We start from the raw sequence: 21,757 nt of genomic DNA on the forward strand, positions 1-21,757 counted from the left end.
TAGTTACTTTCTTCCCCAGGCCTAGAATTTTCTTAAACAAACCCATCTGGATAATACCAGACAACAAGGTTTAACCTATTAGAGAAGCAAATGACCTCTTGAGTTTGGTGATTAGAACTCTGCAAAGCCAGCTTACAACTCTCTCAGTTCAGTGAATTCCCTTTCATGAAGGACAAGCCAGGATACCTTGGGCTAAGGGAGACAGCTGAGAGGTTGCGCCAAGAACTGGCTTAGAATGGGTTTTGGGAAGAGAGAGGATATATGGGGCCATTATAATGAGGCAGAACAAAAAGGATCCAGAATTTGGAAACCAAAAGTGTCCACAGGGAGGAAGAGCCAGCATCCTAGGCTGAGCTTCTTTTGCATTGCACAGGAGGGTCCCAGGCAGCCGACCGGGGAGAGCAGGTATGTTTCTGTGGGAGCCCAGAGGGGCCAAGCATCCGGGAGCAGGCCGTATTCACAGCACACTCAAAGGAGCAGCTGTGGCAGCGATTGGGAAGCTCGTGGCACTTACTGATTTGGAAATGCTGTGAGTTGATCCAGGACCCCCCTACACAACTGGGCAGGTACCGTTCTGCAGGACACCACTGAGCCAAGGGAGTGAGTGGGGACCAAGTCTTCTTGCCACTGGCTAGGAGGAAGACATTCTTTCTGACATGAACAAAAGCACTTCATGAGTTGGCAATGGCCCTGGGTGAACAGTTATTTCCTGGCTAGCATCCTAGACTTGTGCTCAGAGGATCTCAGCAAACTGCCATGGCGATTCATAGCTGGGATTGTAACACGATGCCGCTGTCGTTACTTGTCTCAAACTCATTCATGCTGTATCACAACCAAAATTTACTTGTGCTTTGTCCTGTGCCCAGCACTGATCTAGGTGTTGGAGACTGTCTTAGTCCATTTTCTGCTTCTATTACAAATACAAGATGCTGGGTAATTTATCAAGAAAAGCGGCTTGTTGTAGCTCACAACTTTTGGAGTCTAAGGGCTTCTGCTTGGCTTCTGGTGAGTCCTCCAATGAAGATGAGGCCAACAGGTGCATGCAAAGGGAGAGAAGAGTGTAGAGGATGATTTTGCTTGGTAACAACCTGTTCTCTTGAGAACCACGTGGATCCTTTTATCAGGGTGGAGCCCCGTGACCTAATTCCGTGTTAGAAGTCCCAACATCCTTCAACACTATTACACTGGGAGACAAAGCACATCCAAGCCACAGGCAGTGAGGGCACATGGGTGAATGGAGATGGCCCTTGAGGAGGGCACATTCTACAAGAGGACTGAAGACAATAAAGAAACACATACCGAATAAAGTAGGGTGGCCAAGGATTAGGTATCCAAGAAAAAGCAAGGCAGAGTGAGTGGGTCAGGCGTTTTGTGATGGGGCAGCAGAAATGTGAGGCTCAGAACTCATGAAATAGGGAAAATCGAAGCAAAGGCTTCAAGGGACTTAGAGAGCCCAGAAGGAGCATTTCAATGAATGGGTGTGCCTGCAGCTGGAGTTGGAGGTGTGTCTGACCTGGCTGAGGAACAGCAAAGAGGCCAGGCTGAGTGGAGGCCCAGGAGCTGGAGGGATTTGTAGAAGAGCAGGGAGGAGCACAGAGGTGGGTTTGCAAGGACTTTGGTTTATTCACTGATTGAAACGGAAATCAGCATTGCATGCAAAGATAGCAATGAGGTGGCCCGGCTCGGGTTCCAGATGTGCAGGGAAAGACAGTAGGGGGACCAGTAGAGGCAGTGAGGCCCAACAGAACTGTGAGGTCATTCAGGGAAGGAGAGGCAGCTCTTACACCGGGCAGGAGGGGCAGAATGTAGCGTTCTGGAGTTGGAGCCCCAGAGATCGCCCGGGAGCCCCGGATCAGCTGTCTTTAAGGACATGTTGTGTAGGTGGAATTGTACAGTGTGTGTCCTTGTGTGTGATTTCTTTCACTAAGTCGCATGTTTACAAACACGTACCATGTGTGAGTAGTTTCCTTTTGTTTGTCTCATTTATGCAATGAATTTATTCGAGAGACAGAGACAGAGAGCAGGAGCTCGCATCCACTGGCTCATTCCCCAGATGCTTCCAGCAGCGCAGGCTAGACTGGAGCTGAGGCAAAAGCCAGGAATCCAATCGTGGTTTCCCGCGTGAGTAACAGGGAAACAAGTACGTGAGCCATTCACGGCTGCATCCCAAGGTCTGCAATAGCAGGGGGTGGAGTCAGGAACTTAGTGTTGAAAACTGGACTCAGGGCCTCTGATGTGTGCCTTAGGCATTTTAACATGTAGCTCCTAGAGCTTTTTTTTTTAATTTATTTATTTTTATTACAAAGTCAGATATACAGACAGGAGGAGAGACAGAAAGATCTTCCATCTGATGATTCACTCCCCATGTGAGCGCAATAGCTGGTGAACCAGGAACCTCCTCCAGGTCTCCCACACGGGTGCAGGATCCCAAAGCATTGGGCTGTTCCTCAACTGCTTTCCCAGGCTACAAGCTGGATGGGAAGTGGAGCTACCGGGATTAGAACCGGTGCCCATATGAAATCCCAGTGCGTTCAAGGTGAGGACTTCAGCCGCTAGGCCACGCTGCCGGGCCCTCCACCCAAAGCTTTTTGAGGTATCATCGTATATTTCACATGCCCACCAGCCCTGGATGAAGATCCAGACTTTTCTACAGCCTTGGCAACACTTGGTATCGTCATTTATTAGTTATTCTAATGAGCGTGTATTATTGGTATTTTATGATAGTTTTTAAAAAAGATATGTCTATTTTTATTTGAAAGTCAGACTTACAGAGAGAGGAGGATAGAAAGATAACTTTCATTTGATGGTCCAGTTCCCAAATAGCAGCAATGACTGCAGCTGGGCTGGTTCAAAGCCAAGTACATGGAGAGTCTTTGGGGTCTCCCACATGGGTGCAGGGGCCCAAAGACTTGGGTCATCTTTCGCTGCCTTTGCAGGCACATTAGCAGGAGGCTGGATCGGAAGTGGAGCAGTGGGGACTTGAATTGACGCCTGTGTGGGAAGCTTAAGGTGGAGACTTAAGCCAGGATGCCACTGTGCCAGCCCCTCATTGTAGCTTTTGTTGCATTCTAATTATGATGAATGGTGTTGAATATAATTTAAATGTGTAGGAAATTTCACAGTTTTCCATTTTAAGTTATAACACAATAATAATTTTAAAAAGAAGCTACTTTGAATTTATAGAACAGAGCAGAGCAATACAGAGTTGATTACGTCACTTTGACGTAGCTCTAAATACCAACATCTTACACAGCAAAGGCAGAGTTGTTGAAACTGTGAAATTAGTAGTGATGAAATGTTACTTGGTGATTTATGCACTCCATTTGTATTTCAACATGTTTCCCACTAGTGTTCTTTTTCTTTTCTAAGCCCTGTGCCAGAATCTCTCGTGGCATTGAGTGGTCATGCCTCCTTGGTCTTCTCCCATCTGGGTCGATTCTTGTGGCCTTTCTTTGTCATTTACCACCTTGAGGCTTTTAAAAGTATATGGGCCTGGCGCAGTAGCCTAGTAGCTAAAGTCCTCACCTTGCACGTGCTGTGATCCCTTATGGGTGCAGTTCTAATCCCGGCAGCCTTGCTTCCCATCCAGTTCCCTGCTTGTGGCCTGGGAAAGTAGTTGAGAATGGACCCTGCATCCATGTGGGAGACCCAGAAGAGGCTCCTGGCTCCTGGCTTCGGATCGGCTCAGCACTGGCCACTTTGGCCACTTGGGAAACGAATCATCAGATGGAAGATCTTCCTTTCTGTCTCTCCTCTTTTTTCTGTATATCTGATTTTCTAATAAAAACGTCAAAAAATTTTAAAGTTATTGGCTAGTTACTTTGTTGTTGCTTCCTCAACTCATGGTTTTCTGCTGTTTTCTTGATTTTAGCAAGAACCCCTCAGAAGCCACGGGTCTTTCCTGTGGGGGCCGGTTACATGCTGCCAATATGCTTTATTGTCGGTAATCAGGATGAACCTGATGTCGCACAGCACTTGGTGGTGCAGGCTCTCACAATGAAAGCGTCAGTCATTTTTTTTTCCCCACTGGTAAGAGGCCACTTCAGAAAAATGAATGACTAGATTCATTTAGTTTGGTTCAAAAATGCAATTTGTATGTACATTTTTCCAGGAACCTTTTGAAGATTCCATAGAAATCTTAGGGAAGGCACTTCAGGAATGTATACAAGGAGCCTTTTTCTCCTGACTTTTTGCTCATGAACTTGTAGCAGCCACTGGAATCATAACTGCATGTTCATCCCTTAGAACAGGAAGTATTCTTGGATGTGTGTTTTAATAACTGGATTATAAAAACATGTGTCATCATCATTTATTTGTTCCTCAGATTTGTTTTGTTTATTTGAAAGGAAGGTTTGCAGAGAGAGAGAAATAAGGAAAGAAAGAAAGAGAAATTTTCCGTGCAATGGTTCCCTCCACAGATGGTCGCAACAGACAGGGCTGGGCCAGCCGGGGGAGTCGGGAATTTCATCTAGGTCTCCCATGTAGATGCAGGTGCTCAGATTCTTAAGCCATCCTCTGCTGCTCTCGCTGGAACATCAGCTGGGAGCTGGATAGAAAGTGGTGCAACTAAGACTCAAACTGGAGCCCATGTGGAATGCTGGCACTGCAGGCATCAGCTTAACCTGTTATGCCATGATACAGGCCCCGCTTATTTACTTTATTATTTGTATTTTTTCAGTTTGGGCATTAGGCGCTCTTGCAAATTGAATTAAATGTCCTTTCAACATGCCCCCAGCTTTTGGGGGAATATATATTTATATGATTCATCCATTTTCATTGGAAAGGCAGATTTAGAAAGAGAAGGAGAGATAAGGATTTTCCATCTGCAGGTTCACTCCCCAAATGACCGCCATGGCCAGACTATTGCTGAAGTTGGCAGCCAGGAGCTTCTTTCCGGGTCTCCTACATGGGTACAGCGTCCAAAGGACTTGAGCCATCCTCTGCTGCTTTCCCAGGCCACAAACAGGGAGCTGGATGGGAAATAAAGCAGCCAGGACATGAACTGGATAGGATGCTGGCGCTTGATGCTGGTGGTGTAGCCCACCGTGCCATCATGCCAGCCCCTGGAGGATTTCTTAACTTTTGGGCACTGTGACATGCTTCGGGCTCATTTGTTTTCCCTCCCCCAGCTCTAGTACCCAGGTCTTCCTGCTCCGCTGCTTGCTTTCTGTGGGAGGTTGGCATCCAACCATTGAGATCAGCAGGAGGTGTGTGCACGGCTCGTGGGACACCAGTACTGTTGCATCCTCTTGTGAGACAGTCCTGAAACAGGTGTGTGTGCGCGCTCATCCTAAAACAAACATCTGCACTTTACTTAAAAACCCTAAATTCATAGTGATGCATAATTCCTGTTCATAGTTCATTCCCTGGCGTCGGTCACAGCTCCCCCTTTGCTTCTTTGTCTAACTGTATTCACCTAATTGTGCGTGGCTGGCCGCGCAGCAAGTGCTGGTGGCACTGCTGACCCATGCCCCTCGGAGACAGCTGAATGCCAAAGTTTGTCCAACTCCTCAGGGCCTTGGTCTTACCACACGCTCTCAAATGCTGTTTCCCAAGGTAGCTCAGTACGGCCTCCCCTCCCCTCTTCCCTGCAATGTGACTTTATTAAAATTCATCTTCTGTTTTGTTTTTTTCCCCCTCATTTTATGGTTGATTTCTTTTAATTTTTACCTTCAGTAAAATTTCCTGTTTGGGGTGTGCAGCTTTATGGGTTTTGACAAATGAATAGAGTCCTGTGTCCACCCTTCTGTGATCTAAATCCCGTTTAGAGTTAACCTCAGCCTTCCTCCAGGCCGGTCTCCGGAACGCTCTGATTTATATTCTATGGGCATCTCACAGGGTCTGCAACCCAGCCTTGTGGTTCCAGCTTCTTCCACTTAGCACAAAGCCTTTGCAGCTGGTTCTCCAGGTTGTCTGTCACAAGCTGTCCCTTTTCTGTTTCATTCTCTGTCAGCTGAGCTGTTTGGGCTGCCTGTGCTTTTTTGCTTTTAGTACCGAGGGCCCAGTGTAGGGGCTCATTACATTTTATTAATTTATTTTTACTTGAAAGGCATACTTACAGAGAAGGAAACACAAAGAGAGAGAGAGAGAGAGGGAGAGAGAGAGAGAAAGATCTTCCATCCACTGGTTCATTTTCCCAAATGGCCACAACAGCTGGAGCTGAGCCCATATGACGACAGAAGCCAAGAGCTTCTTCCAGGTTTTCCATGTGGGTGCAGGGTCCCAAAGCTTTGGGGCATTCTTCACTGCTTTCTCAGGCCACAAGCAGGGCACTGGATTGGAAGAGGAACAGCCAGGCCTAGAACTGGATGCCCAGCATCCAGTCAGCATCAGGGATGCTGACACTGCAAAGTGGAGGTAGCTTGTTGAGTCACTGCATCGACTCGGCCAAGTGCAAATCTGTGGCCTCCTCAAATATCGTTTGGCAGTCTTTCATTCTTCTGCTTCTTGAGTGGCACCCCACTGAAAGCAGGTGCCTGAGCTTGACATAAGCAAGTCTTCAGAGAGTGATATTTGGGTTGTTTCCAGGTGTTGGAAGTTATGAATAGACACTCAAAATAATCATACTTGGGTTTTTGTGCCATTCAAGTTGGTTGCTTCAGTTGGGGGATTGTGTACAATGTCAAAATTATGTCTAAGTACTTGATATATTTTGATAGCATACATGGGTTCTTTATGTTTCACATTTGAACCACTTTTTGACAGAGCAGAATACAAGCTTTGTCTGTTGGTAGTCTACCCAGAAATTCTCTAAATGTGTTACTTAATCCTACTAACTTAATGAAGATTCATTCAGAATCTTTGTATATGCAAATGTTTGCTGATAATCCCATGTTTCACATTAAGGAGGTTTACTTTCCTTTTCAACATGCTAAAAACTGTGCAATTTACATGAACAGTATTTAGGTTTTTTCCAAGCGCTGTTTAAAAGACTCATGATGAATGGAGAAGACACACAGCTGTTTTGGTGTAGACAGCAAATATCTGGGTTATTTGCTGGGTTCTGGTGGTTTTAAACATTTAAAAAACTGTATGTATTTATTTGAAAGTGAGAGAGGGAGGGAGAGAGAGAGGGAGAGACAGTGGAAGAGAGAGAGGGAGAGAGAGAGAGACCTTCCATCAACTAATTTACTTTCCAGGTGGTTGCAATGGCTGGCACTGGGCCATGCCCAAGCCAGGAGGCAGGAGCTTCTTTGGGGTTTCCCATGTCAGGGCAAGGGCCCAAACACTGGGGTCAGCTTCTGTTGATATTCCCAGGCACGTTAGTAAGAGTTTGCGTAGGCAGTGGAGTAGCCAGGACTCCAACCTGTGGCCGTAAAGGATGATGATATCATAGGTGGTGACTTTACCCACTGAGCCACAATGCTGGTCTCAGTTTTCAGTGTATTCTGCGTATATTTCAGAACCTTTTGGCACTGAAATAAGCTTATTTTGCAAGTTAACTTTCATGACTTTTTTCTTTTAATGCTATTTAATTTTATTTCTGATGATGTTTACATAGTTGGTTAGGGTGGGAAGAGTTGAGGGCTAGGGGAAAGTGTTTCCAAATTGTCTTTTTCTTCCTCCTGTATCTGTGGGAAAGGGGGGAATAAAGGGAGAAGGCACATCAAGTCTCCCAACTGCCTCAGTACTTGGGAATGGGAAACGGCCACCACATGTCACACCAGGGCCCCCCGTGTGAAGCATACACCGAGGGTTCTGCTCAAGTGGTTTCCATAGTTCTGAAATGCTGCTGATCTTGCCACTCTAGGGATGAGGGAATTTTGCCAAGGTCCATTGGCTGACACAGTCCACCTTGGAGCCTCTAGTAACCCAGATGTTTATTGTCAATGCTTGGGGTAGTTGACCTACTCATCCTGCTCTCCATCGTGTGCTATGGTACCAGAGGCTCGCTCTAGGCCCCAGTGGACTGCCATAGCCTTCATGAAAACCTTCATGTGCATCCGGGCATGCTTTCCACTGCTTCGTCTGAGCCACTGAGGAGGCCCAGTTTTTTTTTTTTTTTTTTTTAAGTCAGATTCACAGAAAGACGGAGATTTTTCTATCTGCTGGTTCACTCCCCAGGTGACTGCAATGGACAGAGCTGAACCAATCCAAAGTCAGGAGCCAGGAGCTTCTTCTGGGTCTCCCACATGGGTGCAGGGTCCCAAGGCTTTGGGCCGTCCTCCACTGTTTTCCCAGGCTATAAGCAGGGAGCTGGAAGAGAAGTGGAGCAGCCAGGATACGAACTGGCACCCATATGGGATCCTGGTACATGGAAGGTGAGGACTTAAGTCACTGGGCTATCGTGCTGGGCTCAAGAGGCCCAGTTCTTACACATGCATTCTACGGTCATCAAGTATAGTGGCCTTATCAGTGGAAGTCCCTCAGAACTCATTCGTCACCTGCAACACACTCCGTCAGTGGTCCTCCCTACCACACAACCCCTTGCCACTTTCCTTGGTCAGTCCACAGTCTCTGTGCCTGGGAGTGCGTGGGGCTCCCAGCACCAAAAGCACTCGTGTGGATCAGCAGGAGCTAGGCTAGGGCCCAAGGCACCAAATCCTCCACATGTCTTGAAGGAGAAGAGCAATGGAAAGGGGAAGAGGAAGAAGGAGGAAGAGGAGGAGTAGGAGGAAACTAGAATAGGCAACTATGCTGGCACACTGATAGAGTTAGCACAAATTTGGCATTAACCAGGCCCAGGAATCCCGCCAGTTTCTGGCTACTTTTCCGCCCCCCGTGTTAACACTAGCCTAAGTACGAGGGAGCCCAGGCAGTTGCCTAGAGCCGGGGCATTTGCATAAATTTTAAAGAACCCTCTTATTTTCCATTAGCTTTGAATCCATTACTTATTTTCAAAGTGCATTTTATCTGAGATTACTATTTGTGGGTTTTTTCTCCCCCTAAGTTGCCTGAAACCTGTATTTGCTGCAGGATGAATTCTAAATAAATCATAAGAATCCTTTATGTTACCAAATGATTCATTATAACTTTGCCAATCACATTTCCCTGTGTTTCACATAGCATTCTGCTTATGAGTCACACTCCCCAAACACATTTATTATATGAGCAAAACACATTTTGAATTGCTCTTTCTTGTAGGAGTAACGGGATATTTTCAAACCAGAAAATGTAAATACTATTGTATACAACCTCCTTATGTTGAATGAGCGATCGAATGTTCAGGAATGGAGGACAACTGGCTTTCCCTTTGCTTCTGGCTGCTGAGCCTGGCAAATCTGTGTTTACTCTGTCAAAACTGACAGACTGTTTAGACAAGGTAACCTCAAACAGCTGTGTTGGCATTTGCAGCGCCTGGCTTTGGCACAGTTGCCTCTAGAGTTGTCTATAGATTATAGAAAAATGTAGACAGTTGAGAGTTTGGCTGTATTATCCCATAGACCCAACTGTTGCAGGTAGCTGGTCAGGTGCTCACAAAGCCAATATGTGGCTAGGAGCCTGGGCTCTGGGCTTAGAAATCGTCTTGAGTGTCTGCTTTCTCATTTGTGAAATGAGAGGAACGTAGCATCCACCTTGTAGAGAGACAGCGTGCAGATTAGCTGAAGATCAGGCATTTGAAACATTACACGTATGCCTGGTGCATAGGTGTTGGTTAAAAGAAGCATCAATGGTTTTCATGCTGTTCTTCGCTATCTCGTACTGCTTCAATTGTTGCATTTACGAGAGCTTCTCTTAAAAGATTAATTTCTTTTTTTAAAAAAAAAGATTTATTTATTTTTATTGGAAAGTCTGAGTTACAGAGAGAAGCAGATGCAAAGAAAAATATCTTCCATCTGCTGGTTTACTACCCAAGCGGCTGCAAAGGCCAGAGCCGAGCGAATCCGAAGCCATGAGCCAGGAGCTTCTTCTGGGTCTCTCAAGCAGGTGCAGGGTCCCATGGCTTTTGGTTATCCTCAACTGCTTTCCCAGCTACAAACAGGGAGCTGGATGGGAAGTGGGGCAGCTGGGACATGAACTGGCACCCGTATAGGATCCCGGCGCATGTAAGGTGAGGATTTAGCCACTGTGCCATTGCACAGGGACCTCAAGACTAAATTCTTAGGGATGGGGAGTTTCTTTCATGCCCCACAGTGCCAAGTGCAACAGACTTTGTGACTGATTAATGGAGCTCTTTGGATCCACAGCTTCACAAATATCACTGCCATGTTTGAGCAAGTTCACTGTAACGTGAGATGTTCTGTTGGCTTCTGTAGACCCATCTGCCTTCAAATGTGTGTCAGTTGCCTTGTTAGTTTCTCAGTTGCCTTTCAAGTTCATAAAATCACTTACGATGATGACTGGAGGAGATGGGTATTTGGGGTGTTAATGGTTTCTTTTTGAAACCAGTTCTTTTGATTTTGATTTCAGCTGTGGTGTGTGGGGAAGCAGAGTGTTTCTGTGTTATTTCTCCAGGAGAATCTTTTCCTAGCTCTTCTCAGCCCCTTGGGGAGTTGTTGGTGTCTGGCGGGGGAGCCAGGAAGTGTTCTTCTCACTGAATTCTTAATAGAAGGTTCCACTGGGAAATTCCCTAATTTGCAAGACTTGCGGGGCCTTTGTTTTGTTTTTGCTTCGTGAACAAATGTAATCATCATCAAATCCCAAAAGCAGAAACACGAGGAACTGAGAAACTTCTCCAAGTGGTCTCCATATCCGTGGATGTGATGAGCAGCTCAGCACGTGTTCGGTAGAGGGAGAGGCAGACAGAGGCAGAGCTCTCTTTGCTAGTCCATTTTAAGCACCAGTGTGATGGGAAGCTAGCACCTGTTCTGAACATAGAAAGAGAGAGAGCTCTTTTTGCTAGTTCGTTTCCTAAGTCTCCACAGCTGGAAGGATGAACTGAAGCCCAGAGCCCACTGGAACCGTCACAGTGCCCCCCAGGTTAGCCCCCCCAGTGCTATCAGGAAGTAGGATTCAGAAGTCAGAGCTGGAGTTTGGACCCCAGGGACTATGATGTGGTGGGCACCCCGAATGCCATCTTCATAGATGCCTGAAATTTGATCTCCTTGTTCAAGCATGGGTTCTAAACCACAAGCCCACGTGATTGGGGAAGCTAGCTCAAGTGTTGAGATGCTTCCTCCCTCTTTCTTGGCTCTTCAGTCACAACATTTACGTCAAGTTGTGACTCCCAGCAAAATGTGGCGTGTGGTTACGGTTAGGGTTAGCTAGCTGTGGTCATGCGTTACTCCTTAAAAGCTAATGTCTGGTGCTGTTGATTTTATTAAAATATTTCATACTCTCTGAATTTATCCATGCTGTCTTTTCGTCTTTTTTTTTTTTAATTGAGAAAGTGACCCCTACATGTGGTTTTAAATACTAGCAGTAGAAAGAGAATACAGGTCTTTAACAGAGATGAAAATACGACGAAGGCTGGGGTCCTAAGAGCAAGCAGTGGCAACAGGGATATGTCCTTAGCTCATACCTCCTGTGTTCCCCACAGTTTCTTGAGGTCCCCAAGGTCTGGGAGCCCCAGCAGACAGGGCAAAGTCCTCAGAGGCTTCGCTTCTACTCTGTGCTACCCAGGTGCACAGAGGGTACATTCCAGTTCAAGGAGAGGCCCTCTCTCCGGGAAAATTCCAGGCCCAATTAAGGATGTCTTGAAAACAACAAAAGTTTTTTTCTTCACAGTCCAAATGCTGGGAACATCTAAAGCTTGGCTAGACTGAAGCCAGGAGCCCAGAACTCAATCTAAGACCTGACTGACAGTGGCCACCTGCTCCAGGAAGCTGGAATGAGGAACAGAGCTGGTCCTCTAGACCTAGGCTCTCTGACCTGGAACGTGAGCCTGCCAAGCAGCATCTTCACTGCTGGGTCAGATGCTCATCTATACGTATTTTTTTTTAAATTTACACATAATTATATATATTTCTGAATTCCCTGAATTACATTCTAATACATGTATGCAATGTACAATGGTCAATCAGGATCAGTGGTGTAACCAGCACTTCAGATTATCATTGCTTTGTCTTGGGTTTAAAATCCTCTCCACTGGGGCTGGCGTATCAGGCTATCCTCTGCCTGTGGCAACAGCACCTCATATGAACACTGGTTTGAGTCTCAGCAGCTCCGCTTCTGATCCAACTCCCTACTAATGCCCTGGAAAGGCAGAGTAAGGCGCAAATATCTAAGCTCCTGCACCCAAGACCTGGAAGAAACTCTTGGCTTCAGAATGGCCCAGCTTTAGCCGCTGTGTCCATCTAAGGAATGAACCAGCACATGAAAGACCTCTCTCTCCTTCTCTATCCGTAACTCTGCCTTTCAAACAAAGAAAACAAAAATCTAAAAAACATCCTCTTCGCTGATTATTTTCAGATATGCAATTGATTGTCAATAATAGTTATCGGACTGGGCTAACCCACTTTAGGAGTTTTCCTTCTTGTCTCTCTCCATCCACTTGTGCAGCTTTCTCAGTCTCTACCAACTACTGTTCTATTTTCTGCTTTGAGATCAACCTCCCACCTCCAAATGAAAACATTTGGCGTCTGTCTTGCGGAAGCTCTTCCATTGTCTTGGTACCTGAGCTGTGCACCTTGTCACCCAGATGTCCACTTGGTTCACACGAGCGAGAGATTTTCAGAAAATTCATGTACATGTATGTTATTAGAAACTAGGATTTTATGCACAAGGAGGAATTTATATATATTTTTAAAAAGCATTTTTTAAAAAAAATCCAGAGTCAGAGAGAGGGAGAAACCAAAAGGGGAAAAGAGAGAGGGAGAGACCGAAAGGAGGAAAGAGAGAGGGAGAGAGAGAGACACCCTTTGCTGTTTGCTGGGCCAAGCTGAAGCCAGGAGTCAGGAGCTTCATCCCAACCTCCCAGATAGGTGGCAGGAGGCCAAACGCTTTCCCAGGCTCTCAGCAGGAAGCTGGCTCAGAGTGGAGCAGACAGGACATGGACCAGCATTCATATGGGATTCCAGCATTGCAGGAGGCTGGCTATATCTGCTGTGTCACAATGCTGGCTCTCCAGGAGAAATTTATCTTTATATTAATTTCCTGTGAACTTTTTGAAGTATCCTCTTATTCTGTTTCTGAGACAGCACAGGTAACAGTGGCTGATGTTCTCAGTGTTTCCTACAGGGCCCAGGGCCCAGGGTCTCTGTATCTGCCTCCCTTGTGGGTTTCCTGAGGCATGCAGGCCGTGAAGAGGAGCAGAACACCCAGCCACGGCCACAGGTGCTTGAGTCCCAGCCTCCTGTTCATTGGGACCCGGTGGAGTCTCTGGGGACCCAACAGCATGGTGGTGACCCTTCCCTTTGGACTTTGTCTCCTACAGGCAAGCATCTTTGTGCCCTTCCGTGGCTTGTCTGCTTTGTCTCAAGTTCAACCTGCAGGACCAGGAGACCTGATGCTGTGGCTGCTGTCTCTCCAGTGTGATGCATCCTGTCTCAGGCGGGGCCCACTTTGAGACAACTCACCTCTACAGGAGGCTCCTGTGAGGTTGAACTTGGCAGAATCTGGAATTTCCCAAGATTGTTCATGTCTAGGGAGAAGGGCTCAGTGGAATCTTCACTTTGTTGTATGTCCAACTTTTCCATCTCCAAATGATCAACTTCCATACACGTACTCAGACACTCATTACACAATCATTAACGTAAAGAAAAAAAGATGAAATGAACAAATCTGATTTCTCCAAAAACGTAAATGTTGCTGAACGTGTTATACAGGGTCTCATACACTTATTTATCCGATCCTCTCGGGTGTTTTAAATCAATGTGAAGAGTCAAAACATGCCAGCAGTATTTCACTCCCATTTTCCTTTTAATTGACACATGATAATTATACTTATTTATAGGCTACGATGTGATGTTTCCATACACACATACATTGTGTAACGGTCAAATTTGAGTAACTAGCACCTCACACAGCAAGCAGATTTTCAAAGATTCTGAAGCTAATTGGTGCTCCATAGAAGAATCGCTACCTGCAGTGTGCTAAGACACGGAGGAGTTAAGTTGGCTCTGCCCTCATCTACATTTCCACTTCTCCGTCTCACTCTAGATGTTTTTGGACCTTTAGTGTTATACTCACCCACCCTGACCATGACTTTCTAGAGCAATCCAGTAGTTCATGGAAGGCTCCTGAAGACCTATACCTGGGTGTGTGTCTGACTTAGAGTTTTCTACTCATTGGAAGGGAGCTTTCCGGAAGGCAGGCACAGGCTGGTGTCATGCATTCCGCAGTGCAAGTGTGAAAGAGGAAAATGCAAGTCAACGAAATGGTTCACAAGGTCTTTTTCTTTTTCGTCTCTTTTTCTTTCTTCTTTCTCTCTCTTCTTTTCTTTTTTTCTTTCTTTCTTTGTTCCCTCCCTTTCACATTTATTCATTTTTATTGGAAAGGCAGATTTACAGAAAGGAGAGATAAGATCTTCCATCTGCTGGTTCACTCCCCCAAAAGGCTGCAATGACCAGAACTGATTGGTCCAAACCAGGAACCAAGAGCTTCTTCTGTGACTCCCATGTGAGTGAAGGATCCCGAGCAATTGGGCCATCTGCTGCTTTCCCAGGCAAAAAGCAGGGAGCTGGCTGGGAAATGGTTTGTCTCAGCCATGCAATGGCTCTGGAGTGGGATCCCGGCACTTGCAGGGGGAAGATTAGCCAATTAAACCATTGTGGCAGGACTTCACAAGTTTTTTTCCAAGGCAGGGCAACCACACCACAGCTGCCAGCAGGTCCACAGATTTAAAGACCATCTGGTGGCATAGTAGGCTAAGCCTTTACCTGCTGTGCCAGCATCCTGTATGGTTGTTCCATGTTCCGCGTTCTCCTGTGTTGGAACCTGAAGCTTTGGAACTTGGTATATTTTTGGGCGACTGTCAGTGTCCCACCTGGGACCTTGTCTTCATGTTCCTTGTTTATTATGTGCTGTGGTCCTCTGCCTTCTGTCTGGGTAGAAAAACCTTTGAAGTTCAAGCCTTCATCTTGTGTTTCTGATCACAGGAATCTAAGCAGAGCTCGCTCGACCAGTAGGTGCTCTGAAAGCACCCGCGTGGGGCATGTTGAGAAAAAGTGGGAATTACAACTTTGCCTGCACAGTCTTGGCTCCCATTGCCTAAGCATTTTCATGGGGAGAGAAAAGAGAAAAGCAGGTAAAACCTGTTCCGAGTTGTAAAATGAACTGCAGTCAGACTCAAAGGGAAACTTCTGCTTGGCTTGCAACAGTGACTCAGGGGAAATCGGTGATTTTTTTTTTTTTTTTTTTGGCTGCCGAGCAGCTAGACTGAGGTCATCCTATTTGTTTGACTCATGGAAAAATGTTTATGGCACTTAGGGATCGAAGTATAAAGAAAAGAACTTTCTTAAACATTCTGTTAAAATACAAAGGGGAGATTTTTTTTTAAAGTGCGTCCTACTGAGCTTGGGAAGACTCAAAACAGACATGGTCTGTCCCATTTCTGTCTTCTGCTTCTCCTTTTTCTTCTTTTTAACCATCTTTTTTTTTTTTTTCTAAACAAGGAGAAGTCTTCTTTACCAGATCACGTCCCCCTATTCCTCCAGGATTTATATACCATTCTGGAGCAGATAAAATATTTTAAAGTATTTCATTCCTTTTTTTTTTTTTTCAAATTTTCAAATTATAAATCTGTTTTCTTGTAAGCATTGTAAAATCCAAAGATTAAGAGACAGGGCCCCAAGCACCTGGGCCATCTCCTGCTGTTTTCAGGCCATTTGAAGGGGGCTGGATTGTAAACAGAGGGACTCGAACCAGTGCCCATGCAGGAAGCTGACCTCACAGGCAGCAGATTCACAACCATCATGCCACAAAACCAGCCCTGAAAAGTATTTCTTCTCCATATCTATACTTAAGTTTATAATGATCGTTTGCACGTAAGTTTGTATCTCACACTTTCCACTTAAACATTCCCATAAGCATTTTTCTGGATGAGGCAGTCTTTATAATCATCATAGTGATCACATAACATTTCATTTTGGGTGGATCGCTATTGACTTCTATGAAAGCACTTCTAAAAGTTTATGGGGAAAAAATGGAATGACAAGATCTACATATTTTGGCACAAAAAGAATCTTTGAATTGTGCAGAGGTGTTTTTCTATAACACGCATTGGTTATGAACTTTTTAAAGAGTCCTTATAGATTCTCCTACCGACAAGTTACTTGGATCGTTTTCTTGGTGTACAGTTCTAGCACATGCCACAGAGAGCGTCTTCGTGTATGCAGGCTTTCTGCTCCAGTCCTTCTCCCAGTCTTGATTCCCTAAAATAAGGCCAGAGGACTAAGGAGTGGAAAGGCTTGGAAGCTGTTGATGCATACCGCCCACTCACTTTTCCTACAGTTTCTGCAGTCCTAACAAAGGTTGTAGGCTTCTTGCTCTGTTTGCATGCGGATGGTGACACGGAGGTGAACTGCCTGCAATGGCCTTCTGGGGCCTGTTGACCTTGGGATTGCTCTGGGGACAGATGCGGGGAGACAGGCTTACTTTACAGATCCCTCTGGAATCACACTTCACCTTCTCCACACCAACACAGGCTCCCCACCTGCCAGGGTCCCGAGTAGAGTGGGGTTCTAAAGCAGTAAGCCTGGAAAGTGGAAGAAACCAACACGGGGACTTCATCATTCATGCAGAGGCAGTCCTGAACCACCAGGTTCCCTTGCTTGCTGTTGCATGAGACAGGAAGAACTCTGATACAGTTTAAGCCCATGAAGTGTGCCCATGTAATTTCAGTTTCTGGGGAAGTAAGAGTGGGTGTCTTACAGCAGTGAATTACATTTTCTCTATATCTATGTATTTACGTATTCATATATCTTTGTATATATTATCCATCTGTCATCTCTCTCCCTGCTCTCTGGCCCTGTCTACTTCCGTATATATGATATGATGAACATACTTACCAGGCTTTGTGGGGCTCTCAGCCTTGGACTCCTGAACCTCCATAACTGAAAGAATAAGCCTCCAAATCGCCCAGTCTGTGACAGCCACACAGAATGGACTCAGGAAGCCTATTTCCGCTATTACCAATTTTGGGCTGCCAGAGCCCTCGGGAGTGCTTTGAGATGAAATGTATTTCTAAGTGTTTTTGGAAAGGACTTGATAAATACTGGTTTCTGACGCATCAAGGGACAAGAAGCAGACCGCTGATGTTTAGGCACACAAGGGCTGTCCCTGATTAGCATATGACTTACTCTAAATAGAAACCCTCACTGGGATATTTACTTAAGTGGAATAACAGACAGAATACTAGAGACCCTTCCCCTCCCCTCCCCTCCCCTCCCCTCCCCTCCCCTCCCCTCCCCTCCCCTCCCCTCCCCTCCCCTCTCATGTCCTCCCCTCCCCTTCTCTTCTTCTTCTTCTTCTTCTTCTTTTTTTTTTAAACAAGGCTTGCTTTATTTATTCAAAAGTCAGAGTTTCAGAAAAAGAAACCAAGAGAGATCTTCCCTCTCTACATTGCTGCAATGTGCAGGGCTTGGTCAAACAAAAGCCAGGAGCGTCTTCTGAGACTCTCAGTTGGATCTTGGGTTCCAAGGATTGGTCCCAGGTGCACCAGCAGGGAGTTGAGTTGAAATAGAACAGCCTGGCTTTGAACCAGCACCCCCGTATGGGATGCCAGCATCTCAGGCATCGGCTATGCCACAGCACTGGCCCCATAGGGGGTTTCTGAAGAATGATTTTCATTACCTTTGTTAACCCTGCCCTTACACTTGAGGGATAAATTGAACAGAGTCTGAAAAAAAATTGGTTGAGACTTGTTATTTCAGAACTGTGTGTGTGTTTATTTCTAGGGAAGTCTCGCCAAGGCTGGAGTTCCCACCGCCAGTGTGTGTTTTCGATGTTCTCTCGCTGTGTCGGAGCACAGACCCTTTGGCAGTATTTCTCAAAGAATGGCTTTTCCATGACATTTGAAAGGCCCCTGCACTGTTTATGTGGTTCTGCGCCTAGATAAATAGTCTCCTATTTTATGGAAGTGACTTATAGAGGATACTCGGATAAAAGAATGTGGGAGGGTCAAGTTCACAGGGTGTCCTATTTGCTGAGATGACCCTGAAGGCAAGTGTCCCCATAAATCCACCAATGAGCTTTTCTTTGTAAGCCAGCAACAAGCTGCCTCTGAGTTTTTTCCTTGGAGCATTTGTCAGCAAGTGATGATTTACAAAAGGGAGGCACGAACAAACAGAGTGTGTTCATCCCATTACTAGGCAGCCGTGTTGCATTTCAGAAAATCGTGTGAAGGGCTATGGTTGGGAAAGCCCCAACCGATATCTGATTGTGACTTATCTTTATCAGATTCTTTAGTGGTTCATTTTTTAATGTGGTACCCTACTTCATTTATTTATCTATTTAATTTGAAAGACAGTTTTTTACCGAGAGAGAAGGAGAGACACAAAGAAAGGTCTTCCATCTGCTGGTTCACTACCCCAAATGACTGCAACAGCCTAAGCTGAGCTGACATGAAGCCAGGAGCCAGGAGATTCTTCCCAGCCTTCTACACGTGTACAGGGGCCCAAGCACTTGGGTCATCTTCTGCTGCTTTCCCAGGCCATAAGCAGGGAGCTGGATGGGAAGCAGGGAGCTGGATGGGACTTGATCTGGGGCCCATCTGGGCTGCTGGTGTCACTGGACAGAGCATTAGCTTGCAACGCCACAATGTTGGCCCTGCCTACTTTGCTTTTGTTGTGATTTCTGGCATCAGTACGTATGAGGGTACTTCCAGAAGCCCAAGGAAAATGGAATTCAGAGAAAAATCTATTTTGGCACCCCTAAATTTTTAATTCAAAGCCCAGGTGGGAGCCTTCAGATGTTCATACAAAATGCATACTACATGCAAAATGTATATGAAAGAGTATGCATGGGTTTGAAAATTAGATTTCTTTTTTGCATCATAGAAATTATCTTTTAATTCCACCTTCCCACAAACTTTATGAAGCTACCTTGTATGTGAGTACCTCTCCTCAACAGATGGATTCACAAGACTGAGTGTCACCCTTCTCTTCATGGTCTCCACTGGCCACATGTGCAAGCACAGGCACAGCGCTCACATCCTGTTGTCCTGCTTTTCCGTGACATGCCTGCAAAGTGGCCGTGTCTAGAAGTGGGGCTGGGCACTGTTGCCACTGACCTATTCTCAGCTCAGAGTGTAATGAAGACTGAAGTGACCAAGCAGGCAGATGGACCGTCCTGGCCCACATACGGGTCACACTGCATCCGGAGGATGACCTGTTCCTGAGTCCCACGGACAGGGGTGATGGATGTTCTTGTGGTTGAAGCAGTTGACTCAGATATCTATAAACAACAGCCACAGCACCAATGCTTTGGGGATAGCTGCACACCCCCTCGGAGCCACCACCAGCCATCTCTGATGTTCCATCACTTGGCAGCAGCCAGGAGCAAGCCATCCAATGCAGATCTGTCCTTGGCAACTCCAGAATTGATAACTGCTGGCGGCTATTGGATTTAGCAAGTAAACAGAGAGGATGTCAACTTAAAATTGAATCTTAGATAAATAACAACTCATTTGTATAGCTTCTAGTGTAAGTATATTCTAAACATTGCACAGAAGCCTACTAATATTAGAAAAAAATGGTTCTTGTCCTTCTGGAACTCAGTTCAGCTGTTTCTCATGTGACCATCCAACTGGAGATGCCTGGGGGATTTCAGGGGTGCCTGGGTCCTGTCCGTCCTGGAGCCTTGACACTATATTTGTCTAGTTTTTTTTTTTTAATATTTATTTATTTCACTTGAAAGAGTTACAGAGAGGAGAGACAGAGAGAGAGAGAGAGAAGGAAAGAGAGAGAGAGAGAAGGGGAGAGAGAGAGAAGGGGAGAGAGAGATCTTGCATCCACTGGTTCATTTCTCAAATAGCTATGACTGCCAAAGCTGGGCTGATCTGAAGCCAGGAGCCAGGAGCTTCTTCCCAGATTTCGCTGCAGAGGCCTAAGCAAGTGGACCATGCTCTATTACTTTCCTAGGCACATTTGCTGGGAGCTGAATTGGAAGTGGAGCAGGCAGGACAAGAATCAGCGCCCATACAGGATGTTGCTACTACAGAGTGAAGATGAATGTGCTGTCCCGTTGTCCCAGCCCCAAGCCACAGGAATTCTTACTGGATGTTGGGCCTTGCCCGGTGCTAGAAGATGAAGCTCTTGTTTCCGCATCTCTTCTTGGTCTGAGTTACTTCCTTCTTCTCTTTATATGCACTCAACGCCTCTGAGACTGATGCCTGGATTTGAATGATCGCTCTGGGAGCATCTGTCTTCAGCACATTTAGAGAAAGCTTCCCACAAGGCATCACTAACAGCACTGGAGCCAAGGGACGGATGTTTTGGCTTCTGGAATCATGTCCTCCTGGCCTTGTTGGATCTGGGAGCCCCCAGATAAGGATGGGACCCCTCCCCACAGTCATTTCCTTATTCCCTTCATTGAAATCCAAATAGACTCCGAAGATAAAAATTTTTTTTCATTTAAGAAATACAGGAGAGTCAGAGTAGAGAAAGTTGTTGGGAACCTGCGGATGGCTCTGTCTGCGCGGGAGCACTGTGCAGGCCCAGTTTGCATCCCAACAGGAAGGATCCTAGGATCTGACCTTTACAGGCCCCCATCTCTGCTCCCTACCCTGGGCCCTCTGATCTTGAAGAATCCCTTCTTTTCTCTGTGTCTTGGTCCTGCCCAAGGCATCCCTAAGGCCATACTGCCATGTCCTCCTGTCCAGCGGGTCCCTTCGGTGCAGACCTGGGGCTTCCGGGGCCTCCGGCTGCCTGAGCTGTGTCAGCATCTCCCCAGCCCAGCTCCCGCTCTGGTTTGGTGAGAAGTCTCTGGGTTCCGGGGTTCCCGTGCTGGGCTTGGTAAAGAACAGCCACAGTGTTGTTTTCTTTGGTTGCTGATCCACATTGACTCCCTTCCCTGGGGTCATAAAGGCAGAAAGAAGGTGGAAAGAGAGAAAACAAAACCAACCCAGCAGTCAGTCAAAGAGAGAAGCTGGGGGGTTCCCAGGGTTCTCATTCCCACTCCAGAACTAGAGATGGCAAGTGTCTACATTGGACCCTATTTACGGCTTCTGCCCTGTGTTAACGATGAGGTTAAGGGAACATGCCTGCACCATGACTGCCTCCGACCCCAGCCTACCCCATCTCATGGCTATGCCCCTGTGGTGTAGGCTGGCTGGTGCATCTGTGGTCTCTAAGAAGGTGGCTAAGATAAATGAGGTCATGGGAGTGCAGCTTGTCTGAGTCCAACACAAAGGGGTCTTTACCTGAAGGGGAGACCTAAGAGAAAACCCGGGGCGGAGATGGGGAGATGACCACAGCAACCCTGCTGGCTCCCACCTGGATCTCGCACCTCCGACCTCAGGAATCTGAGACCCAAAGGCTCCTGCACCCAGCACGGGCAGACTCAGACCTCTCTGAAAAATCTTGAAAAATGAGATTGTCCTGATGTGAGACTCCTGCGGGGTGAGGGAGGCAGGGTGCATTGTGAAAGCTGGTGTGATGAAGCTGGCTGCCTGCTCCTTGCTCAGACTTTTTGTCTCCTTTAGGTCCATCCCCTTACCCTACAGCCCACATCCCAGAGGCTTCTGCTGTGTCTTAATTGCAAAAACCACTGGTGGTCCTAGGTGTCACCTGAGAACACTCAAGGGGCCCAGAGAAGAAAAGTTGAAGTACACAAAGTTTGCCAAGACTCCTGGGAGACAGTCCATGGTTCCTGGAGCACGACTGCTTCCCTTCCTCCCTACTGTGATGACTGTGATTCTGCCACGACATGGACACCAACAGCCCCTCTGGGGGCTTCCAGCTCCATCCCCTTGCAATTCCTGAGGCCCAATAGGTAG

This window comes from Ochotona curzoniae, unplaced genomic scaffold, assembly GCF_017591425.1.
Source record: "Ochotona curzoniae isolate NIBS_2020 unplaced genomic scaffold, NIBS_Ocur_1.0 contig_4064, whole genome shotgun sequence".
Taxonomy (NCBI): Eukaryota; Metazoa; Chordata; class Mammalia; order Lagomorpha; family Ochotonidae; genus Ochotona; species Ochotona curzoniae.